A 26,733-nucleotide genomic window follows, 5' to 3' on the forward strand; every position below is an offset into this window, starting at 1 on the left:
CGAGCATACAGCGTCCGATTTGCGCACCAGTGGTATCAGAGTGGAGCTGAGATCAAGAGCTTACAATCGCTACCCATATCGTGTGAAGGCAGAGCTCCTGGAACGATCGAGCTCTACGATCAATCTCGTCGCGAACCGTCGATACAGGCAGACTTCTGGGGATCAAGAACCCCTGTTTCTATCATTAGATCGCGAAGGACCGGGCTATACAGGCGGAGGACCACTTCTTCATCTCCTTCATCAAGTCGTGGACAACCAGAGATAAGCATTACAATTTCCATAGCTAATTCTTTCAAAAAGCTTAATAGTAAAGCTTATAAGCTTTAAAGAAGCTTAATAGCTTCAAAATTGGTCTGCGAGGTATCGAAAGACCTCCGAAATTTGCGCGACGGCTGAAAAAAAACGGCTCCCCCCCAACGAATTTCGCCGTTTACTGATCCTTAAGCTTCAAGCTTAATTACTTAAGCTTCCTAATCAATCAAGTTACTACTAACTCCAGGTCACACCAAAAAAATCAAGTTCAGCAAGTATTTTCTGATCAAGTACTGCAAGTTCCATAAATCGACTAAGTTCTGCAAGTCTACAACTCTGCAAGTCACATAAGTTTGCAACTCTGCAAGTCAGACTAGTCAACTGGAGTCAGAACTGACTTGTGCTCAAAACTCCTAGAAGGACTGTTCCTGCGCAAAAACTCCGAACTGCAAAGTTGTTCATTGGAAGGTACTCTACCCATACACAGGTTTGCTGAAGCATTTTCAGCATACGAAGAAGGATAAATCGCAGATTTTCCGAAGATTGAGAAAGCTATACCCAAAAACACATAAGCCTTGTATTCCCGAACTTGAGCTACGCTCATCATCCCGCTAACTTGATTTTGAGTGAGAAATGTCTTTTTAGTTTTGCAGGATGACAGAATCACATATGGATGATCTTATGGCTGAAGGCGACTTACCTGAGCCTACGATGGAGCAAAATCTGGACTTAATCATGATGCAATTGGAAGAAGAACGAAGGGCTAGGCAAGCATTGCAAGCTCAACTGGCAAATTTACAAAGAGCGTCTACCGACAAAGAAGAACCTCAAGCTGAAGATCTTATTCGACGTACCATCGACGCAACTCTCGAAGCTCAAACCATCCGCAAGGAATCAAAGATAAGTAAAAGAAGTTTCAAATTTCGTACTTTCAATGGCATACGAGAAGGAAAAACTGTTCTAGCATTCATTAGTCAGTTTGATGACTATTTCCATGAAGAAACCTATGTAGAAAAAGATAAAATCAAGTGTGTTACTAATCATTTAGTAGACAGAGCATCTCTTTGGTGGACTGTAGTACGCAAGAGCATAGATTGTCCTGCTACTTGGGAAGATTTCAAGAAGAAGTTCATGCAGAATTTCCTTCCACCACAATTTCATGAGAAAGCTATCAAGCAATGGGATCTTCTCTAACAACGAGATCGTGAGCCTATTCCTCAGTATACAGAGCGTTTTTGGAATGCACTACTCCAGCTACGCATGCTTGAAGACGTACTAGAAGCGACACACAAGCGGAAGTATGTGTCTGGACTCCTTGGGCATTACTACGCTGAAGTTAACATGTTCAAGCCTGCTACTCTTGAAGACGCCATTTCACTAGCTCACGACACTGAAGATAAGCTATGAGGTAGAGATAGACGACCAGAGCAATTCCAAGCCAATGGTAACTATGGATCTAAACAATTTAATTCCAATTTTAAAAGATTTAATCCAGGTCATTTCTCTTCATCATCTTTCCGCAAGAATTGGGCAAAACCACCTGCATTACCATCCAATTTCAATCAAAACCCTAAGCCTATTCCACAGCCAAATCCTAATGTACCTAGACTTCCCGCCATTGCAAACAATGTAACCAAATCCAAGCCAATAGTATGCTATAAATGCCACCAGCCTGGACATCTAGCAGCAGTAAATTGTCATTCAAAGAAGCCACCAGCTTATATCAACTACCTTGGAGCAATGGACGAAGACGAACAAGAAGATATGCCTGATTTCACTGAAGACGAGGACGACACTACTACTACTTCCGATACTTTACCAGGTATGCCTACTCCACATTCATTATTGACTATGAAATGTTTAGTGCATGGAAAGGAAAAGACTATTTTGCATGATGACGGTAGTACTCATGATTTTATTTCAGCAAAATTAGTAAAAGAATTGAAATTACAGACTGTACCTACGCATTATCGCATAAAAGTTGCATTCTTAGGCACTAGGTATAATGGTACACAGGAAGTGCAAGACTTAGAGATTCAAATTGGTCAATACACTGAAAGAAGAAATTTTCTAGTTGTTCCATTACAGTCGAGTGATATTATTTTAGGTATGCCTTGGCGTCACCAGCATAACCCAGATATAGATTATTCCACACACTCAATGAATATTAATTTTCAAGGAAAATCTATTACATTATATGGTATGCATGCATCTAATGTTTTTCCACTACTTTCGCATACTCAAGCTAAACGTGCATTACGCAAGAGTAGTAAATCCTATCTCATTTGGGTGAATGAACTGCAAGTCAAAGAAAGTCATATGCATCCTAGGCATAAAGAATTTCTTGCATATTTTAAGGACTGTTTTGCAGAAGACCTACCACCTGGTTTACCTCCTTCACGTCCAGAAGACCATAAGATAGATTTGATCCCTGGCACACAACCACCTTGCAAAGCACCATATAGGCATAACTAGATAGAGCAAAAAGAAATCCAGAGTCAAGTTGAGGAATTACTAAATAGAGGATTAATTCGACCTAGCAGTTCTCCATTCGGAGCACCTATTCTGTTAGTGAAGAAAAAGAATAATACCTATCGTATGTGCATTCACTATCGAGTTTTAAATAAGATCACTGTAAAGAATAGGTATCCTATTCCTAGAGTTGATGACCTTGTGGATAAACTGCAAGGATCTGCTATATTTAGTAAAATAGACCTTAAGTCTGGTTATCATCAGGTAAGACTAGATAAGTCTGACATATTCAAGACTGCATTTAGAACACAGTTTGGTCATTACGAATTTTTAGTCATGGTGTGCAGATCGGACGCAGATAGCTCACGTGGTGAATCCCGGAAGGTCCCCAAGAACAAAGTACTCTACTTTTTAGCACAAAAACCCATGTAAAAGCAAGCACGACAAGAGGCAAGAGACAAATTGGGTTCAATCTCCCCCATGCCTTGTGTGAGCGCTTCACAAAGCATGTATTTAATGTATGTTTCCAATCTTCATGCTCAATAATAGCCCAATTACAAAAATATGACAAGCTTTTAGCTTTTGAGTTTGCTTTCTACCAAAAATAGGAAAATAAAGCTAACGGACGGTGCCCATAGTGTCTGGCACGCCCAATCTCAATGTCCAAATAGAAATAACATATCCAGGCGCATAAGCGCATACAAAATAATAATAAATAATCGATGTCTCAATAGACATAACAAAATATAGGCGTGGCGCCTATCAAAATCTAGTCCAAGAGTCGAAAACCCGCTAGACTCCAATGCTTTCCTCCGCCACTGCTGCTATCTCTACACATCAACTGAAGCATTCACAATCGTTATTAAAATAACACAATTAAACCGACAAAAGTGAATACCTAGCAGTCTTCAGCTACATAAATAAATCAACTGGTTAGAAATAAATCCTAACCTTAATTTATTACGAGTGCGCACTCTAAACTCATAAACGTTTATTAATTTAATATGCATTTTGCGGAATCACCTGCTATGGAATCACCCATGTACACACTAAATTAATGAAACGCCCGAAAAGGACAGGCGTCCCCATCAACTTCTCGCACAAAGAATCCTCTTTGGTATGAGCCCCGGTCATCTAAGTTTACGGAATCCACCGTAAAACCTCACGGAATCCACCGTGGAATATGCCTCTTGGCATCATACCCCCAGGGTGGGATAGCAATTGACCTCAATTGCTATTAGCTCAATGTGGAGCTAACAGAGTAGGGAAGTCATTTAAGTCTCTAGCATGCATCCATTGTGCTTCCTCTACAGGATGGTTCTTAAATTTTACTAGATATCTAGAATACCTTCGGCCAGTTCTAGTGGTCATGTAGTCAGTGTCTATGATGGCTTCTGGTTCAAGTATTTCAGTCTCTTCTTCTAGTAAAGGTGGGTTTTCATAGACAGGGTGGATAGGTAATTGGCCTTTAAATGGTCTCAATAAACTAATATGAAATGTATTATGAATTTTCCAATGAGATGGCAGTTCTAACTTGAAAGCATTGTCATTAATCTTATGAATGATTCTAAATGGTCCGTAGAATCTAGGAGCTAATTTGACAACTGGATGTCTATCTACACTTTGCAGTCTACGCTTTTCTATTCTAAGCCAAACATAATCATCAACTTTGAAATTCATGGCTTGTCTTTTCTTGTTAGCTTGTTTGGTATATGATTGTTGGGCTTTAGCAATCATATCCTTTACCTCATCAAAAATAGTGTTATGCATAACAGTAATATCATCGGCACTTTGTATTCTATTAGACAAAGATGCAACAGGTGTAGATAATCTATACCCATAAATAACTTCAAAAGGTGCTTTCTTTGTAGATGTGTGCGGTGTATTATTGTAAGCAAACTGTAATAAATGCAAATGAGTATCCCATGTCTGAGGTTTAGAGATAGTGTATGCACGTAAAAGATCTAGAATGGTGCTATTTGTGGCTTCTGTTTGTCCATTTGTTTCTGGATGAAATGCAGATGAGAAATCAATCTTTGTGCCTAGATTTGCAAACAGTGTAATCCAAAAATTATTACAAAATCTAGAATCTCTATCTGAAATAATCACTTTCGGCAATCCATGGTTAGTAAAAACAGTTTTCAAAAATAACTGTGCTGCTTGTGATGCTGTTAAAGTTTTCTTACATGCAATGAAATATGCTTGCTTACTAAATCTATCTACAATTGTCCAAATCATGTCATGGTTAGATTTAATATTTGGTAAACCAGTAATGAAATCCATAGATATATGTTCCCAAGGTTTAGATGGAATAGATAAAGGCATTAATAATCCATACTGTTTACCATGATGTCTCTTTATTCTTTGACAAATCAAACATTCAGAAACAAAATTAGATACATCTGCATCCATATGTGGCCAATAAAAATCTTCAGTTAACATGCGTAATGTAGAAATGATACCTCTATGACCTTGATATGGGGGACAATGAATTTTATTCAAAACAAAAGATTGGAATGGAATAGTAACACACAGTCTCTTTTCAAAGAACATGAATCCATCATTATATGACAATGAATCAACAGGAATGAAATTATTTTGAACTAATTTTTGCCAATCAGAATGAAAAGTAATATCCTGGTGATATGTGTCTTTCATAGCAATCAAAGAATCAAAAGATATGATAGAAATGTTATGAATTGCAGGTCTTCTACTCAATGCATCAGCAACTACATTTTCTTTTCCAGGTTGGTATTGAATGATAGGATGGAAACTTTGAATGAATGAAGCCCATTTTATATGACGGTCAGAAATTTGGGGTTGGCTAAGTAGATGTCTAATGCTTTGCTGGTCGGTCTTTATCATGAATTCTGAACCCATTAAATAATGCTTCCATTGTTTTAATGCTTGTACAACTGCTAAGAGTTCCTTGTCATAAGTGGAATATTTAAGCTCAGAGGGTTTCAGCTTAGAACTAGAATATGCTATTGGATGGTTGTCTTGCATTAATACGGCTCCTATTCCTGATCCGCTAGCATCGGTCACAACTAAAAAGAATGGTCTGTTAAAGTCAGGCAATTGTAGAACAGGGGCATTGGTTAATGCACGTTTGAGTAAATCAAAGGATTTCTGCTGATTTTCAGTCCATTGGTAAACAATTCCTTTCTTTAGAAGTTTGGTCAATGGTAAAGCAAGTAATGAGAAATTACGTACAAACTTCCTATAGAAACTAGCAAGACCAAGGAATGAGCGTAATTCATGTACATTTTTAGGAACAGGCCAATGCAATATTGCATCAATTTTCTTAGGATCAACTTTTATTCCTTCTTTTGATACAATATGACCTAGATATTCTATTTCTGTCTTAAAGAATTCACTCTTTTCAGGATTTGCAAACAATTGATTTTCTTTCAGTAATTGAAAAACTAATGATAAATGCTCATAATGCTCTTTTTCACTTTGACTGAATACTAAAATATCATCAAAGAAAACAATCACACAATATTGATATTTTAGAAAAATACGATTCATCATTCTACTGAAAGTAGCAGGTGCATTAGTTAATCCGAATGGCATGACTAAAAATTCGTAATGGCCAAACTGTGTCCTGAATGCAGTCTTAAATATGTCGGATCTATCTAGCCTCACCTAATGATATCCAGACTTAAGGTCAATTTTACTAAATATAGAAGATCCTTGCAGTTTGTCCATAAGGTCATCAACTCTAGGTATAGGATACCTATTCTTTACAGTGATCTTGTTTAATGCTCGGTAGTCAATACACATCCGATAAGTATTATTCTTTTTCTTGACTAAGAGCACAGGTGCACCGAATGGAGAACTGCTAGGTCGAATTAAGCCTCTATTTAGTAATTCTTCAACTTGAGTCTGGATTTCTTTTTGCTCTATTTGATTGTGCCTATATGGGGCTTTGCAAGGTGGTTGTGTGCCAGGTATTAGGTCAATCTTATGGTCTTCTGGACGTGATGGTGGTAAACCTGGTGGTAGGTCTTCTGCAAAACAATCCTTAAAATATGCGAGAAATTCCTTATGCTTAGGGTACATATGAGTTTCTTTTGCGTGCAATTCATTCACCCAAATGAGATATGATTTAGTATTCTTGCGTAGTGCACGTTTTTCTTGAGTATGCGAAAGCAGTGGAAACATATGAGATGCATGCATACCAAATAATGTAATAGATTTTCCTTGAAAATTAATATTCATTGTGTGTGTGGAATAATCTATATTTGGATTATGCTGGTGTCTCCATGGCATTCCTAGAATAATGTCGCTAGACTGTAATGGGACAACTAAGAAATTTCTTCTTTCAATATATGGACCAATTTGAATTTCTAAATCTTGAACTTCTTGTGTGCCATTGTACCTAGTGCCTAAAAATGCAGCTTTTATGCGATAGTGCGTAGGTACAGTATGCAGTTTCAATTCCTTTACCAATTTTGCGGAAATAAAGTCATGGGTACTACCGTCATCATGCAATATAGTTCTTTCTTTTCCATGCACTATACATTTCATAGTCAACAATGAATGTGAAGTAGGCATACCTGGTAAAGTGTCGGAAGTAGTAGTAGGATCATCTTCTTCTTCAGTGAAATCCGGCATATCCTCATGCTCGTCTTCATCCATAGCTCCAAGGTAGTTGATATGTGCTGATGGCTTCTTTGAATGACAATTTGCTGCAAGATGCCCTGGCTGGTGACACTTGTAGCATACGATGGGCTTGGCTTTGGTCACATTATTTGCAATGGCTGGGAGTCTGGGTATATTTGGATTTGCTTGTGGAATAGGCTTAGGATTTGGATTGACATTAGATGGTAATGCAGGTGGTTTAGGCCAATTCTTGCGGAAAGATGGTGATGAAAAACGATCTGGATTAAACCTTCTGAAATTGGAATTGAATTGTTTAGATCCATAATTACCGTTTGCTTGGAATTGTTGTGGTCGTCGATCTCTTCCGCGTAACTTATCTTCAGTGTCGTGGGCTAAGGAGATGGCGTCTTCAAGGGTAGCAGGCTTGAACATATTCACTTCAGCGTAGTAATGTCCAAGAAGTCCAGACATATACTTCCGCTTATGTGTCGTCTCTGGTACGTCTTCAAGCATGCGTAACTGTAGGAGTGCATTCCAAAAACGCTCTGTATACTGTGGAATAGGCTCATGATCGCGCTGTTGGAGTAAATCCCATTGCTTGATAGCCTTCTCATGAAATTGCGGTGGTAGAAAATTTTGCATGAACTTTTTCTTAAAATCTTCCCATGTAGCAGGACATTCTATGCTCTTGCGGACTACAGTCCACCAAAGTGATGCTCTGTCTATCAGATGATTAGTAACACACTTGATTTTATCTTTCTCGGGATAAGTTTCCTCATGGAAATAGTCATCAAACTGGCTAATGAATGATAAAACAGTCTTTCCTTCTCTTATGCCATTGAAAGTGTGAAACTTGAAACTTCGTTTACTTATCTTGGATTCCTTGCGAATGGTTTGTGCTTCAAGAGTGGCGTCGATGGTACGGCAAATCAAATCTTCAGCTTGAGGTTCTTCTTTATCAGTGGACGCTCCTTGTAGCTTTGTCAATTGCGCTTGCAAGGCTTGCCTAGCTCTTCGCTCTTCTTCCAATTGCAACATGATAAGATCCAGCTTTTGTTCCATGGTAGGCTCAGGTAGGTCGTCTTCAGCCATAGGATCATCCATATGTGGTAGTCATCCTGTAAAACTCAACAAACCTTTCTCACTCAAAAATCAGTTAGCGGGATGAGCGTAGCTCAAATTTGGGGTTACAAGGCTATGTATTTTTAGGTATTTTCTTCTTCAATTTTCAAAAATTCTGCAATATTTCTGTCTCCGTTTGCTGAAAGTACTTCAACGAACTTGTAGATAGATAAAACAGCTTGCTGCGAACAACTTTCTAGTTCAGAGTTTTTGCATACGAACAAGTCTTCTATGAGTTTTAAGCATTAGTCAGTTCTGATTTAGTTTGACTTGCAGAGTTGCAGACTTAGCAGACTTGCAGAGTTGTGGACTTGCTGGACTTAGGCCGACTTGCAGAACTTGCAGTACTTGATTTCTGTCGACTTACGGAACTTGACTTCAAGAGTGCGAGACCCGGAGTATATCGACTTCTCTGCCCTGTGTAACTTGCAAGAAGCCTTAAGCTTAAGTAGTTAAGCTTAAGCTTAAGTGATTAAGGGCTTAAGGAGGACTAGCAGAGGCCGTCGTTTTTTTCGTGAAAGGGGGGGGGGCGTTTTTTTTCCCACGCGGAATTTTCGGGCAGGTCTTCTTATACCTCGAGATGATTTTGAGAAGCTTAGGCTTCTCTTAAGCTCTTAAAGCTTTGTAATTAAGCTTTTAATGAAGAGGATTAAGAGCTTTCTCACTGTTTTTTCAACGACTTGTTGATGGAGGTGTTTGAGTGGTCCTCCGCCTGCAGAGCCTGGTCCTTCGCGATCTGACAGTGGAAACAGGGGTTCTTGATCGCCAGAAGTCTGCCTGTATCGACGGTTCGCGACGAGATTGACTGTAGAGGCCGTTTGTTCCTGGAGCTCCACCTTCGCCCGAGATTGGTAGCGATTGGAAGCTCTTGATCTCTGCTCCGCTCTGATATCACTGGTGCGCAGATCGGACGCAGATAGCTCACGTGGTGAATCCCGGAAGGTCCCCAAGAACAAAGTACTCTACTTTTTAGCACAAAAACCCATGTAAAAGCAAGCACGACAAGAGGCAAGAGACAAATTGGGTTCAATCTCCCCCATGCCTTGTGTGAGCGCTTCACAAAGCATGTATTTAATGTATATTTCCAATCTTCATGCTCAATAATAGCCCAATTACAAAAATATGACAAGCTTTTAGCTTTTGAGTTTGCTTTCTACCAAAAATAGGAAAATAAAGCTAACGGACGGTGCCCATAGTGTCTGGCACGCCCAATCTCAATGTCCAAATAGAAATAACATATCCAGGCGCATAAGCGCATACAAAATAATAATAAATAATCGATGTCTCAATAGACATAACAAAATATAGGCGTGGCGCCTATCAAAATCTAGTCCAAGAGTCGAAAACCCGCTAGACTCCAATGCGTTCCTCCGCCACTGCTGCTATCTCTACACATCAACTGAAGCATTCACAATCGTTAGTAAAATAACACAATTAAACTGACAAAAGTGAATACCTAGCAGTCTTCAGCTACATAAATAAATCAACTGGTTAGAAATAAATCCTAACCTTAATTTATTACGAGTGCGCACTCTAAACTCATAAACGTTTATTAATTTAATATGCATTTTGCGGAATCACCCGCTATGGAATCACCCATGTACACACTAAATTAATGAAACGCCCGAAAAGGACAGGCGTCCCCATCAACTTCTCGCACAAAGAATCCTCTTTGCGTATGAGCCCCGGTCATCTAAGTTTACGGAATCCACCGTAAAACCTCACGGAATCCACCGTGGAATATGTCTCCTGGCATCAAGTCATGTCATTTGGATTGACTAATGCACCTGCTACGTTTAGTAGAATGATGAACCGTATATTTCTGAAATATCAGTATTGTGTAATTGTCTTCTTTGATGATATTTTGGTGTTTAGTCAAAATGAGAAAGAACATTATGAGCATTTGTCATTGGTTTTTCAGTTATTGAAAGAAAATCAACTGTATGCAAATCCTGAAAAGAGTGAATTCTTTAAAACAGAAATTGAGTATTTAGGTCATATTGTATCATCTGATGGAATTAAAGTTGATCCTAAGAAAATAGATGCAATATTGAATTGGCATGTACCTAAAAACGTGCATGAGTTACGCTCATTCCTTGGTCTTGCTAGTTTCTATAGGAAGTTTGTACGTAATTTCTCTACTTACTTTACCATTAATCAAACTTCTGAAGAAAGGAATTGTTTATCATTGGACCGAAAATCAACAGAAATCCTTTGACTTACTGAAACATGCATTAACCCATGCCCCTGTTCTACAGTTGCCTGACTTTAATAGACCATTCTTTCTAGTAGTTACCGATGCTAGTGGATCAGGAATAGGAGCTGTACTTATGCAAGACAATCATCCTATAGCCTATTCTAGTTGTAAGCTGAAACCCTCTGAACTGAAATATTCCACATATGACAAAGAACTATTAACAGTTGTACAAGCATTAAGACAGTGGAAACACTACTTAATGGGTTCAGAATTTATGATTAAGACCGATCAGCAAAGTATTAGACATTTACTTAGCCAACCTCAAATCTCTGACCGTCATATCAAATGGGCCTCCTTTATTAAAAGTTTTCATCCTATCATTCAATACCAACCCGGAAAAGAAAATGTAGTGGCTGATGCATTGAGTAGAAGACCTGCTATTCATAATATTTCTGTTATATCTTTTGATTCTTTGATTGCTATGAAAGATACATATCATCAGGATATTACTTTTTATGCTGATTGGAATAAATTGGTTCAAAATAATTTGATTCCTATTGATTCATTGTCATATAATGATGGATTTATGTTTTATGAAAAGAGATTGTGTGTTACAATTCCATTCCGATCTTTTGTTTTGAATGAAATTCATTGTCCCCCATATCAAGGTCATAGAGGTATCATATCTACCTTACGTATGTTAACTGAAGATTTTTATTGGCCGCATATGGATGCTGATGTATCTAACTTCGTTTCTGAATGTTTGATTTGTCAAAGAGTTAAGAGACATCATGGTAAACAGTATGGATTACTTATGCCTTTGTCTTTCCCATCTAAACCTTGGGAACAAATTTCTATGGATTTCATTACTGGTTTACCTAATACTAAATCTAACCATGATATGATTTGGACAGTTGTAGATAGATTTAGTAAACAAGCATATTTCATTCCATATAAGAAAACTTTAACAGCATCAGAGGCAGCACAATTGTTTTTGAAAACTGTTTTTACTAACCATGGATTGCCAAAAGTTATAATTTCAGATCATGATTCTAGATTTTGTAACAACTTTTGGATTACTCTGTTTGCTAACCTAGGCACAAAGATTGATTTCTCGTCTGCATTTCATGCAGAAACTAATGGACAAACAGAAGCCACTAACATCACAATTCTAGATCTTTTACGTGCATATACTATCTCTAAACCATAGACATGGGACATACATTTGCATTTATTACAGTTTGCATATAACAATACACCACACACATCTACAAAGAAAGCACCGTTTGAAGTGATTTATGGATATAGATTATCTACACCTGTTGCATCTTTGTCAAATAGAATTCAGAGTGCTAATGATATTGCTAGTATGCATAATACTATTTTTGATGAGGTTAAAGATATGATTGCTAAAGCCCAACAATCATATACCAAACAAGCCAACAAGAAAAGACAAGCAATGAATTTCAAAGTTGATGATTATGTTTGGCTGAGAATAGAAAAACGTAGACTGCAAAGTGTAGATAGACATCCAGTTGTCAAATTAGCCCCCAGATTCTATGGACCATTTAGGATCATTCATAAAATTAATGATAATGCATTCAAGTTAGAATTACCCCCTCATTGGAAAATTCACAACACATTTCACATTAGTTTATTGAGACCATTTAGAGGCCAATCAACTGTACACCCTGTTTATGAAAACCCACCTGTATTAGAGGAAGAGACTGAAATACTTGAACCAGAAGCTATTATAGACACTGACTTTTTGACCACTAGAATTGGCCGAAGATATTCTAGATATCTAGTTAAATTTAAGAACCATCCTGTAGAGGAAGCACAATGGATGCACGCTAGAGACTTAAATGCTTTCCCCACTCTGTTAGCTCCACATTGAGCTAATAGCAATTGAGGTCAATTGCTATCCCACCCCGGGGGTATGATGCCAGGAGGCATATTCCACGGTGGATTCCGTGCCACGGTGGATTCCGTGAGGTTTTACGATGGATTCCGTAAACTTTGATGACCAGGGCTCATACACAAAGTGGATTCTTTGTGCGAGAAGTTGATGGGGACGCCTGTCCTTTTCGGGCGTTTCATTAATTTAGTGTGTACATGGGTGATTCCATAGCGGGTGATTCCGCAAAATGCATATTAAATTAATAAACGTTTATGAGTTTAGAGTGCGCACTCGTAATAAATTAAGGTTAGGATTTATTTCTAACCAGTTGATTTATTTATGTAGCTGAAGACAGCTAGGTATTCACTTTTGTCGGTTTAATTGTATTATTTTACTAACGATTGTGAATGCTTCAGTTGATGTGTAGAGATAGCAGCAGTGGCGGAGGAAAGCATTGGAGGATAGCGAGTATTCGATCTATGGATTATATTCCGATAGGCGCCACGCCTATATTTTGTCATGCCTATTTATTGAGGCATCGATTATTTATTATTATTTTGTATGCGCATGGGCGCACGGTTATGTTATTTCTATTTGGACATTGTATTGGGCGTGCCAGACTCTTTGGGCACCGTCCATTAGCTTTATTCCTATTTTTGTGTAAAAACAAACTCAAAAGCTAAAATCTTGATATATATTTGTAAATTGGGCTATTATTGAGCATGAAGATGAAGTATACATAAAATACATGCTTTGTGAAGTGCTCACACAAGGCATGGGGGGAGATTGCACCCAATTGGTCTCTTGCTCTTGTCGTTCATGCTTTTTACCTTGTAACTTGTGCAAAAAGTAGAGTTCATTGTTCTTGGGGACCTTCCGGCATTCACTAAGCGAGCATACAGCGTCCGATCTGCGCACCAGTTGTAGCTAAACCTTTGTTGGGTTTTTCAACCCATTCAGTGAAACTTTTCTTCGTCATTAGGCCAGAGTCTTCTAAGAAGAATTATTTGCATACCAATTTTTTGAATGCATCCCAATCCTCATCTCGTTGAAAAATACCATGGATTCTTTCTTGAAGACCATGCTTGGCTAGTCTGCCAAAATAGCGACTCCATGCGTGTTGCATTACACCAAAGAAGAGCATTTTCTCAACATACAAGTGAATGAAAACAGAGACATTTTGACCATTAAATTTTTTTAAATTTTGCCCAACTTCCTCTAGGGCCTTGGTAGTTGTGAAATCAATATTCTCTTCATCTTGCCTTTGTTTTTGTTGTTGTAACATTTGGATTTGTTATTGCTGAGTTTATTGTAGTATGCGCACCAACTGTTGTAGAGTATCTCCTCAAGAATCCCCCATCTTGGAGCTCTCTTGCATTGACCTTCACGTCAGGTTCACCAATATCATAGTGCATAGGGTTGAAGGTCAACAAAAGGGTTTGGCAAGAAAACAGGACAAGATAGATGGAGATGTGTCTTCAAGAGATAAGTAGACTATAGTGAATGTTTAAAGGTTTGAAGAGGTACTTCACAGTCAATCACAAGGGTTTGAGAGATAAGAATGTGAGGGGGTTCAAGAGCTTAGACTCCGGAGATGGTAGAGATAAGAGAAGGGTTGAAGGTTTCAAGCCAAGTTCTTGAAGATGTTGATAGAGCTTCCAACTGCACGTTCTCATAAATTCTCATAAATTCTTGAAGATGTTGATAGAGCTTCAAACAGGAGTATTATCTCATAAATTATAACTCAAATAAAGCTTGTTTTCTTGACTGTAAGAGCAATCACCAATTATAAAACCAAGTACAATATGATGTCATGTATCATAAACTACACTACATCCCATCATTCATACATGATGCCATAGCATGAATCAAATTTGCATGAGAATGTAGATTGTTAGGGACAAAAGCTTATGAGTCAATTACAAGGGATAAGTTACCACAACCAAGATATAAGAGAAAAAAATCCTCTTAATTCAACTCAAAACATCTTTGAATGATCTACAAACATTTCCCTGCCATAGGGGCACATAATACTTGCATATTTTGACAAGATGTATTCTGTAGAGTAATAAATGAATTAAAAGAACAATGTTGTAGCTAATTCTCTAAATATGGCTGAAGATATTAGCCCCAAATCAGCCCAAATATCTTCCGAACTCACCTCTGATGATAGCATAAACTTTCCCTAACACGTTGTCAGAGTGTTTGGTGTCGAAAGTCCACCATAGGGGGTAAGAGACAGTAGGGTGAAGGTAGATTCAGGGGAGGAGTAGACGGAAGGAAAGGGGTTCGAAGAAATTAAAGATGTAGAAGGATACTCCCAAAAAGATTTAGAAAATGTAGAAGAATACTTCCCCTATGCCCACTATGCTGCTTAGATCGCTAGTTTGATGCTTCCATTGCCTCCGAAGGGGGGGTAAAATACTAGGACACCTGGCCAGAATTCTGTTAGATCACTCCTTCTTCATCTTCCACTTCAAAGTGTTGTTTATAGCCTAAAAATAGTGATCACACGTCATGCGATTTCATCAATCTCTATTTTTACATAAAATCCTCTCAAATTGACTGAAAGCCACATGCTTTCTTTTACATGTCATCCTAATCTAGAAGTTTTCTACAGTTTTATGGATTTTTTTATAAGAGATAATATCTAGAATATTAAAAATTGGCTAAAACTTGTCCAAAAATTTAATATTTTTGAACCATGGACACTAAACACTAATGCGTAAAGTGGCATTGGTTTTCTAGATCTATAAGGAAGCCGCACTTTAGAGTCTTTCACGCTATGTGGCATAGCGGCACGACCGTGTGCACACACAAGCACACACACACACACAGATGGGATAGATTTTATGAGGAGGGAAGGAAAAATCATAAGAATAGATGTGCCTTAAGCAAGGGAGAAGAGGACTTTAACTAAGGCATAATGAAACGGGATATCAAACGACACATCTCATGCAAGTCTAATGGACTTCCATTAGACTTCCATATACTAACAGAGTAATGTTAAAGTGTGTACAATTTGATATTATTTACCTTGTAGTTTAGAGGATTCTCACCATATTCTAGCTTCATTGATGTTCATCGTACTTATATTGCAAAAATCTAAGCCAACTTTATGATTTAACTATACATTTCTGTTTTAAAAATTTTATATGAAATATAATAACCCATTTTGTGAATAAATCTACACCTTTTAAAACAATTTCTAATTTTTACATATAGTGATCTTCCATACATTTTTCCAAAGGATTGATTCTAAGAAGACGAAAAGGGGCTTCACCCCCTAAAAAAGGGATTGGGCCCCTCTTTTAGGGGATAAAGAAGGGTAGTGCTAGATACCAACAAATTAAACCGAATCTTAGATTATGGAAGGCTCCTTGAAGGTTTTAGAAGATTACTTGCATTAGCATTTCTTATATTAGTGATTCTTATGTTATGAATGGTAAAGATTCTCCTTGACCTTCTAAATAGGGATCTTGAACTATAACCCCTTCATTCTTTCCAACATAGCCTTGAGTCTTGTATGAGGTAAGTCTCTAGTTCTAGTTTAAGTCATGTATCTCTAGTTCTGACTTTGGCATGCATCATCTTATCTTGTATTTGATCAAGCTTTGTATCACAATCTTGTCTTTGGCATGGAGGATCTATTAACCTTGTTTTAAAAGTATCATGTCAATATTGTATCAAGAAGTATCTCAATTAGGTTTAAAAAAAGCCTCTTAGGGAGTTTGACAAAAATATTCCCTTAAAAAAATGGGTGAGAGATAGAGTTTCTACAAAGAAAATCCAAACTTTTCAAAGATTGCATTTTTAAAACCTAATCTTCACAAGCTTCATGATGATTCAAGATTGGATGAGGATAGATTTCATAAAGATTTATTTTTCCTCTTAAAATATATTTCTTTCTCTTTGGATACCTCCAAAGAAAACCATCCTTGACAATATAGTTGTGTGCTTTCCTTCTAATTCTCTTATACACTCGTGGTCTATCCATTCATCTTTTCTTGTGAATTATTCAAGTATTACCTAATTTTTAGCTATTCTTCCTCATATCATTCCTTCAAAAGTATTTTTAATGCTAAAATCTAACATTTGTAGTTTGGTTCTTGTGCTATTTATACTACTTCTATTGTTGTACACATTCTTCTTACAATTGTACTCACTCTTATAATTGTTGTACATGGTAGTACTTTTATATCAATTGTATTATTTGCTATTCTTACATTATGAGTGTTTTACTTGTATTTATAGAAATTGTCAATTCATTTTGAATAGTTGTACATTTCTTTCTTGCAATGAATTGACCCTCATCATCATCATCCATCATCTCATTCTCATCTTCAAATCATGCCTTAGATAACATATAGCCCACCAGATTATATTTCAATACAATATGTTGAAACTCAAGATTTAGAGGCTTGATATAGACAACTTATCTCAACATGTCAATATCTAGAATAGCAAAGCTTGCAATCATCCCAAGACAAGGCAAAAAATCCATCTAAACTATCCAAGGTGCATCTATAAAATACTCCTTATCACATTTAAGGAATGTAATAACACCCCATCATTCCATTTTAACCTATAGATATCTTATCTATCTCTCATTTTACTCATTTTCTACAAGCTAGACTATACATTCATTTTCTGTCATCATTATCTTGGCCCATTGCCCAATGAATGCTAGTAGGGCTACTATCCACCGCTAAAATGATAATGGACCTCCCATTTAAGTTTTCACCCTTTCCTAAAGTAGGCATAAACTTTAACAATTTCTTCAATTTTAGGATGGCATTTGTGTTTTTTCTTCACCACTAGAAAAATTTCCCCCTTACATAGTAATTAATAAATCTCACCACAACAATGTGTGCAAAATGTAGCATCCAAGATGAGATAGAATACATAGAACAACAAGTGTCTTACATATTTTCAATCACATCAACCTTCACTAGAGATGGAACTCTACCATAAGGCCCACACATATGACCAAGAATCAATACTTCATCTACTCAAAAAATAGACATTTGACCAAAAATATCAAGATTAACCTCTTCTAGTCTAGCAAGAATCTTCCCACATTTGGTAATGGGACTAGGAACAAAGTTCTCATATCCCTAATCATTCATCTTTTCATCTTTATCTATAGTTCTACACCCTTTGATAGGCGCATCATCCAAGAATGGCATAGTCAAATTAGAAACTTATTCTTTCAATATCTTGTTCAAATCATTTATCATATATAGCACTCAATTTGTCGCAACTTGAGGAAGATTACACATATATGCTAAACTTGAGGGTGTCTTCATAATGGTAATATCTTTGCTTTGTATTGGCTACTAAAATTAATCATAGCTTGGATGGAGTCCCTCAAGGAGCAAATTATTGTATTAGGGAATGCTCTTGCAAATTCATCAAGCACATGACTTGTATCAACATTCCTCACGGTGTCACATAGGATTTCATGCAAGGGGGTTTGTAAATATCACTCACTGCAGGGATGCTTTGAGATGGGAGAATTCAACATAAAATAATTATCTAGAAAAGTTTAGATTCAAGTTGCATGAGAAAAACAAATTCTTGAATAAAGCTATAGGCAAGATACACAAAAGACTTTCGGAATTGGATCACAAGAGTTTTGGTAAAGACAAAGTCGAAATCTCAAATTGACAGAGAACAGAATAAGGTGGAATGCCGTGATTTGTGGAAAGATCTTCAAGGAAGGCCAGGAGCATCAAGCTCGAACTCAAGACAATCTTCATAGTGACTCACAATGAGGAATCTTCGATGTAGATGAGGGGCATTCTCTCCTAAATTCGATGACGGTCTTCGAAGAAGGCAAGGGGGGATACAAGCTCAACCTCTAGCCTCTCTCCCTTGATTTGATGATGGCCCCTCCTTCTCTCCTTGTTCTCCCTTTTATAGTTTTTTTCTACTCCCTTTCACTCATAAAAGCTTAAGGCGTTTATCTTTAAAGCTTATGCTTGTTTACAAATTTCTCTATTTTCATTTTCTTCTACTCTGTGCCTATCTGCAACTTGTTTGGATCATAACTTTGTCATATAAACTCTGAATATAGATGTTCGGATACTCAAAATGATTGGAACACGTGTGGTGGACAAGCTTACACGAGTAGAATTGTGAAAACCCATTTAAAAAAAAGCAAAAATATTGATTTTTTAAATCACATCATTTTTCTCTATCTTTCATCTTGGACAACTTATTCCCTTTAAAATAAGTCACAATATATATATTTTGATCCATCTTGTAATATACCGAATACTACACGCATGAACCTCTCCTTTTTAAGTAGTAGGGATAATTCCTTTCAATTAAAATAAGGAAATTTTTTTAATTATCCCCTCCTTCTCCCCCAGTCGACGTCGCGCTGGACGGAAGGGAGGGAAGCCACGAGGAATGCAGCACGCTCGAGATCATGTGTCACGGAGCATTTTCACAATACCCCCTTCCCTGGATTTTTGACCCTTTCCGTAGTTCTTCCCTCCTCCACACACACATCCCTTCAAAGAGTCTCCATGAAGGAAAGCAAAAGAACTTGTAAAGGACGGTGGAACTTAAGAAGGAAATTCGCAAAGCAGCATCGACGAGACGGAAAGGCTACACTCGCAATGCCTCCTAAGAAAGCCCAGGGCGTAGCCGCAGGAGGGTTGTCTCCCAGCATCCACGTGGACATCGCACCCCAAGCCCAGGTTTTCCTTCCTAATTTTTATTTGGTATTGTTGTAATTCAATCATGCAAGGTTAATTGTTGGAAATAGGATATATTTTTGTCCTAAATGCTCACAACGGAGGAACTTAGTCATTAATACTTTCAATGAAACATGCAAAATAAAGAAAGCATAAATGCATTTCTAGCAAATAGCTTTATGCATTGAAATGAATTAAAAATTTGATTATTGTCCATTAAAATAGTATACTTCGTTTAAGCCTAGGAGTATAAACTGCATATCGCACTATTAACCCATATCCTCTTCGCAATGAATCATCATGGAAAGTGCAACGCATGAAATGATTCTTACGATGCATAACTCTAGGAAATTATCGTTTATCAATTGCATAAATTATCAAGTAAAAGGTTGCTTGTCTAGCATGAATTTTTGTTCACAAATTTATAGGAAGATTAGTTGGAATTTAACCTAACCTATGCCTGACCTCAAATCGATAAGTTAGGGTTGAAAAATCAATTTACGCATAGACAACAAGTCATGTGAAAATGATCACATAATTATCTTCTAGAGTTAAACAAATTGGCATAAACCTAAAACACCTAAACCGTGGAGTACTTGTTTAGAATGAGTTAAGTTCCAAGAAATTCACTAGGAATTAATACGTAACCTAATCGCTACGTATTGCTAAACTTGAAACTCCTATACCCTAAATACTTGCCCACTTTCACCGAAATATACGGACAGTGAAACATATTTGGAAAGTGAGCTAGGGTTTGTCCCTAACAATATTTCGAGATGGAACTTGGAACTCTAGGAATGACGATGTCAACCTAATGTAATCAGGAACAGATTGTTTCATGACTCCGTTCAATGAGTAGAATAAGTCTCATAGTTCGATTCGACACTTGCACAGAAAGTGCGGAGTCATAGGCTCTTGTGATTGGATCACAAGGGAATGACCAAATTCTCGCAATGAGGTTGGCAGGTCCTTACGCAAGTTATCTTGCAAGAGGATGAATAATCATCCTAATTTAGTATCTTTCTTGAGTAAAGAAGATTGATTGGAAACTAAAGACCATCCGATAAACGGAAATAACTAATGAACTTAAGGTTTGACCAAGTCGGGTTAATAGGGTACGCCCTAACCCAGGATATAGGGGATCTTGCCAAATTGTAAGTCATCTCAGATCAAGTGCTGGACGCATTCGAAAGGAAGGATTCATTCCTTAGCACTTTGCCAACAAAAACAATCAATGGAAATGTTTGTGCTTGCTACAGATTTCAGAGCACTGTTTGGCTTTGTTTGATTAATAAATTAAAAGATAAATGGATATCTATACTTCAGGTTGAAGGCTTGAAGGGAGAGGCAGCTTAAGTTACCCCCGACTGCCTGCCTGACCCTAACCAAGGGTGTTTTTAACTGCATGGGGCATGTGGACCGAACCCACCACGAGAGGTCTCTCCGTTGAGCGCTACTTGGAGCAGGAGGACGCTTGGGTGCCAGAGGGGGCTCTGGCCGTAAATCCCTCGCCTTTCGGATCCTGCACAAGAGGCTAATGTGACTCAGGATTGGATCTCGAGGCCCGCATACTAGTCTACGGGCAGAAACTTGGATTAGTGATCCCTGTGGATTGTTGGATAGCCCTCGGCGGATTTGTGAATAAGCCTACGGGCTGGACTTTTTGTATTTCAAAGATAAATATGATAACCTATTAATAAGGAATTTGTCTGATATTGTTTTTCTATGTCAAGCGAGAAGATTACGTGAAAGAACTAGTGCCTAACTGGTTAATTAAAGAAGCTAATTGTTACATGTCCAACTAACGTGTTAGGTAATTAAATAACTAAAACAACCCGAGGAAAGTGTGGAGGATGGGCCATAGGTTCGTCCTACGAATGGGTGGTCCCGGTTGGCCGGGAACTTTTCTCAAATCACGATGAACAGCAGGAAGATTGTCAAAGAACATGAACAACAAAAGCGTTGACCTAGAGTTATGATTGGTCTCAATTTACGTTGTTTTAGGGGAACGGAATGGGACTATGCCTTATGGCAGAGAGGTTGAGCTTCGCCTCCCTCTCGTTTCCCATTCTCCTTGAATCAAGTTCAACGTGAATCTGCTTCGGACTTGGCATTTCTGCATAAAGTGGTTCACTTGGGTCTGACGCTAGTTGCCATTAGGAAATGACCAATAAGGGAAACCCAAATTCAGGTCAATCCTAAGTGGGAACGGCCGAAGTACTTCCGCTACGTGGCAGACGCGGAAAGCCCTAGACCCCAAACCCCGTAACATTCCATGGGAGTGCCAGGCGGAGCTTTCTAGACATCATTTCCGATGGACTGCTAAGACGTGTCCTAAAGATACAAGTGGACATGTTACAGTTGGTATCAGAGCCCACCAACAACAGAATTGTTTTTATGAAATCTTAATAAGAATAAGTAAAGTAAATATTGATGTTCCAAACATTTCCTTACCTTCAATGCTGTCTTGCAGAATTACGAAGCATGGAACAAGTTCTTAGTATTTCGAATCATGTTTATGACTACAATGCATTCTCCGCATTATCGACAAAGGGTTGAGATGATGAACATCCTAGAGCAAATCTATAATCCATCACTGTTGTACATGGAACAAAGATGGATGGGTGCCTCAAGAATCTACTATATAGCCGCCCACCGGTTTGCTTACCTATAAACCAACCTAAAAAGGATCAAGTGGTTGGAAGACTTGAAAGTCGTGAAGCTGTTTATTTTTGTGGAAGCTCACGTAAACTCAACTTTACATATTCGAGGTCGTAGGGTTGAGATGAACTCATATGTATATGAGGAAGTAACATGTGTAATCCCCCCCCCCGACAGGATAAAAGTGTTAGGGCACCATGAAAAGAATGGGTTCCAAAGGAAAGGATACCCTGAACTTCCAATGATTTACCGATTCCTGAAGATCCATGACCCGAAACCATACTATTATACACTTCCTGTAGATAAATGTAATACAATGTTGTTCTCCCCAAACTAAATGTAACAGTTGGCTTATCATCGCAAGAAATGTTGTATTCCAAAAGGGCTATGCCCATATAAATACAAATAAGTCTTCTTTTTATCAATGTCTAATTGTGCATTAGAATTGATAAAAGGTTAAGTGGTTAGATTTCCTGGGTGATAATGGAATTGAAGATGTAATATAAATCAATAACGTTTATCGTATAATGACGTTAAGAAACCTTTATCCACGCACAACCCCAAGTACAGGTTCCCAATTCGCCTCCTACATCAAGTACTGCTATAATCCAGGAGAAAAAGTTTCTTCTCAAGTAGATTAATCTGCCCGAGTTTGACAGGAGAGGCAGGTCCGTTCAAGCTGATGCTGAAATTTTGATTGAATCCATGGAGGATTACTTTGAAGCAGCCGGTACTGCACCTGGCAATCAGGCTATGCTCGCCAAGCTAAAGCTCACCGGTGAAGCCAGGCTTTGGTGGAAGCAATGGTGCAGGGATCAAGGGATCGCGGAGGGATCCGTTACCTAGGAGAAGCTAAAGAAAGCCGTGCAGGGAAGATACTTACCACCTGCATACCGCACGCAGAAAATGAATGAGTTCTATGAGCTAAAACAGCTGGGGCTCACTCTTGACATATACTACTCTAAATTCGTCTCACTTTTAAAGTATGCGCCACAGATGGACATGACACAGCAGGTGTCCAAATTTTGTGCTAGTTTAAATCCACCAATAAATACCGTCTCGAATCTATGCGTCCATCAGATCTTCAGGACGCACTCATTCCAACTGCGCCTATAATTCAGGAGGTGCAGGCTAGACCAAGGGGTAATAAAACTTGGTCTTATAATGACTCGAACAGAGGAGCATTCAAACCTAAGATGAAGAGAGTTCAAGTTCATAATCAGGGACAAAGAAAGAAACCAAGGACTAACAATGTTAGCAACTATGTTGCTACTCAAAGCAATGGCCGAAACCTCCGTTGTTTCCAACGAACCCGGTCACTTCAAGAGGCAATGTCCCAAGCTTGGTGGAGGACATCGCCAAGCACCTTTCCAAGGAACGGGCCGTGGTCAAGGAGCCGCTAGCTGAGGTAGAGGAAGAACCGCCTGCATTGCCAATAGGAAAATGTGCGAAGAAGAAGAAGAAGAAGATCCGACCATGGAAGCAGAATTTGAAAGGGCGAAAATCCATGTCGCTCTACACAAGAAAGGGCCCAATCGCCAAATCTCGGTGATTCAAACACCGTCGGACTATCAAGGTAAAAGTTTTAAGACCTTGATTGATTGTGACAGTACACATTCCTTTATCTCACCAGCATGTGCAAAAAGATTAGGAATATCCACAGTAGAAGCGCCTACCTTGCTTGTGGAATTGGCAAATGGTCGTGAGGTTACTTGTACCAGGAAAACTGCTAAGGTGGAATTCTTTCTAGGAGGAAAGAAGACTTCAGTCAAATTCAGAGTCATGAATTTAGGTATCCATGAGTGTCTACTCGGAATGGATTGGCTTAAGCCTAATGACGTCCACATTCATTGTGGAAAGGGCCAGGTTTCCTTTCGAAACTCTGAAAGGGAATTAGTCACAACTCAAGGTGAGGCTGGAGTGCCAAAAATTCAACTGGCCAAAGCATCTCGGATCATAGAAGGAGTCAGGAATTAGTCACAACTCAAGGTGAGGCTGGAGTGCCAAAAATTCAACTGGCCAAAGCATCTCGAATCATAAAAGGAGTCAGGAAAGGATTACCTATCTACTTGATTAAACTCAACAAGTTAAATCAGAAGCAAGAGTTTAGTGAAGGACCTTCATGGCTAAAGGAATACGCGGAGGTATTTCCTGAAGAGTTGACAGAACTCCTGCCTCAAAGAGAAGTGGATCATGAGATTAAGTTAGTACCATGAGCTGCGCCAATTGCAAAGAGACCTTATAGAATGTCCATACCAGAAGCAATTGAGCTAAAGGAACAACTCAAGCAACTGCTAGATCAGGGCTACATCCGGCCTAGCAGTTCACCATGGGGAGCTCCAATACTGTTCCGAAAAAAGAAAGATGGAACGCTTCGACTATGTATTGACTACCGAGGGTTGAATCAATCAACGGTCAAGAACAAGTATCCTATTCCTAGAATAGATGAGCTTCTTGATCGTCTTCAGGGTGCAAAGATCTTCTCCAAGATTGATCTCAGGTCAGGTTACTATCAGATAAGGATCAAGGAAGAAGATATCCCCAAGACAGCCTTCAACACAAGATATGGGCATTTTAAGTTCCTAGTTGTGTCATTCGGGCTTACGAATGCACCTGCCACTTTCAACAGGTTAATGTAGGATATATTTAGGCTATATCTTGATGATTTCGTGCTTGTCTTCTTCGATGACACTTTAGTCTATTCTAAACATGAAGAAGATCATGAACCCCAACTTCGGATTGTCCTTGAGACAATGAGGGCGCATAAGTTGTATGCTAAGATGAAGAAGTGTGCATTCTTCAAACATCAGATTGAATATCTGGGATTCATAGTATCAGCAGAAGGAATCTCAGTGGACCCAGCCAAGGTCAGAGATGTTTTAGAATGGACAATACCAACATCTGTCAAAGAAATACGCAGCTTTCTTGGATTGACAGGATGGTATACGGTTTTCATAAAAAACTATGCTTTGATTGCAGCACCTCTGACGGACTTACTGAAGAAGAAAACTTCCATTGCATGGTCAACTCCCGAACAAAATAGCTTCGACAGATTGAAGCAAAGTTTGGTATCAGCACCTATTCTAAAACTTGCAGACCTCAATAAAGAGTTTGAGGTAGTAAGTGATGCTAACATACTTGCCTTGGCATGTGTGCTCATGCAGGAAGGTCATCTTGTAGCATACTCCTCAAGGAAATTAAAGAGTCATGAGAATATATATGCTACACATGATCTGGAATTGCTAGCTGTCATCCACGCTCTAAAGCTTTGGAGACGCTACCTGTTGGGTAACAAGTTTACACTAGTAACTGACCATAAGAGTCTCAAATGGATCTTTACCCAGAACGAGCTCAACATGAGGCAACGTCGATGGATTGAAGTACTGGAGGAATATGACTTTGAAATCAAGTACCGACCAGGAAAAGAGAATGTAGTTGCTGATGCACTTAGTCACAAGGCATTCCTTAATTCCCTAATCTTGCAGAATCCATCAACAGCCAGATCTCTAGCTATAAAAGTATCTATGCCAAACAACCCTATACTTGAGTTAGCTAGAGAGGATGCATGCCATGATCTGGCCTACCAAACAATGCTACGGGAGATCTCTATCAAAGATCAGAACTAAAAGCTGCAAGCTAAGTATCATGAATTCTCTATTAATAGTGGACTTGTCTATTATAGAACAAGGCTATGTGTACCAGCAAGTCAGTCACTTAAGCAGAAGATATTGTGGGAAGCTCATGATTCCCCTTTCTCAGGACATCCTGGCTATGCCAAAACTCTTAATGCAGTTAGGAAGAGCTACCATTGGGAGAGACTTAAAGGTGACGTTCTCAAATATGTCACCGAATGTTTGTCTTGTCAACGTATCAAAGCCGAACATGTCAAGATGCCAGGGAAGCTGCAACCCCGCTTGACATTCCCCAAATGAAATGGGAGTTCATCAGTATGGATTTTGTTGTAGGCCTACCCCAAGTCCAGGGAGGATACAACTCCATCATGGTTGTGGTTGACATGCTTACTAAGGTTGCACACCTTATTCCAGTAAAGATAAACTATAAAGCCTTAGAAATTGCAAGATTGTTTATCAAGGAGATATTCAAGTTACATGGATTACCCAGAAGAATCATTAGTGATCGTGATTCTCTCTTCACGTCACACTTCTGGAGAGCTATATTTGAAGCTATTGGGACTCAACTCTGTTTTAGCACCGCTTACCATCCCCAAACGGATGGCCAAACAGAGCGAGTAAATCAAGTCATCGAGGATATACTAAGAGCATACTGCTGTCGGGAACTGAAGAGGTGGATTCAATACTTGCCTTTGGTTGAATTTGCCTACAATGCTTCTTACCAAAAAAGCATTCAGATGACCCCTTTCCAGGCATTGTATGGTCATGACTGCAGAAGTCCCGTAAACTTCTCAGATCCAACCTTGAGGGTTGAAGCTTCAAGGCAGATGTTGGAAGAGATGGATGACCAAATAAAGTCAATAAGACAGGACATCCAAGCTGCCAAGGATAGACAGAAGTCATACGCGGATTTGAAGCATCAAGATAGAATCTTTGAAGAAGGAGACATGGTCTTCATTCGTGTACGCCCAAAGAAGCATTCCGTATCCTTAGGAGATTGCAAGAAGCTAAGTCCAAGGTATTGTGGACCGTACAAGATCCTCAAATGCCTAGGACCTAATGCTTACAAACTGCAACTCCCTGAGAACCTAAAGGTTCACAATGTATTCCATATCATCCTATTGAAGAAGTATGTACCTAATCCTAACCATGTACTTGATGACCAACAAATTGTAATGCCTA

The sequence above is a fragment of the Lygodium microphyllum genome, chromosome 20, assembly GCF_053477565.2.
Source record: "Lygodium microphyllum isolate KBCC chromosome 20, Lygodium_microphyllum_v1.1.10, whole genome shotgun sequence".
In the NCBI taxonomy this organism is placed as follows: domain Eukaryota; kingdom Viridiplantae; phylum Streptophyta; class Polypodiopsida; order Schizaeales; family Lygodiaceae; genus Lygodium; species Lygodium microphyllum.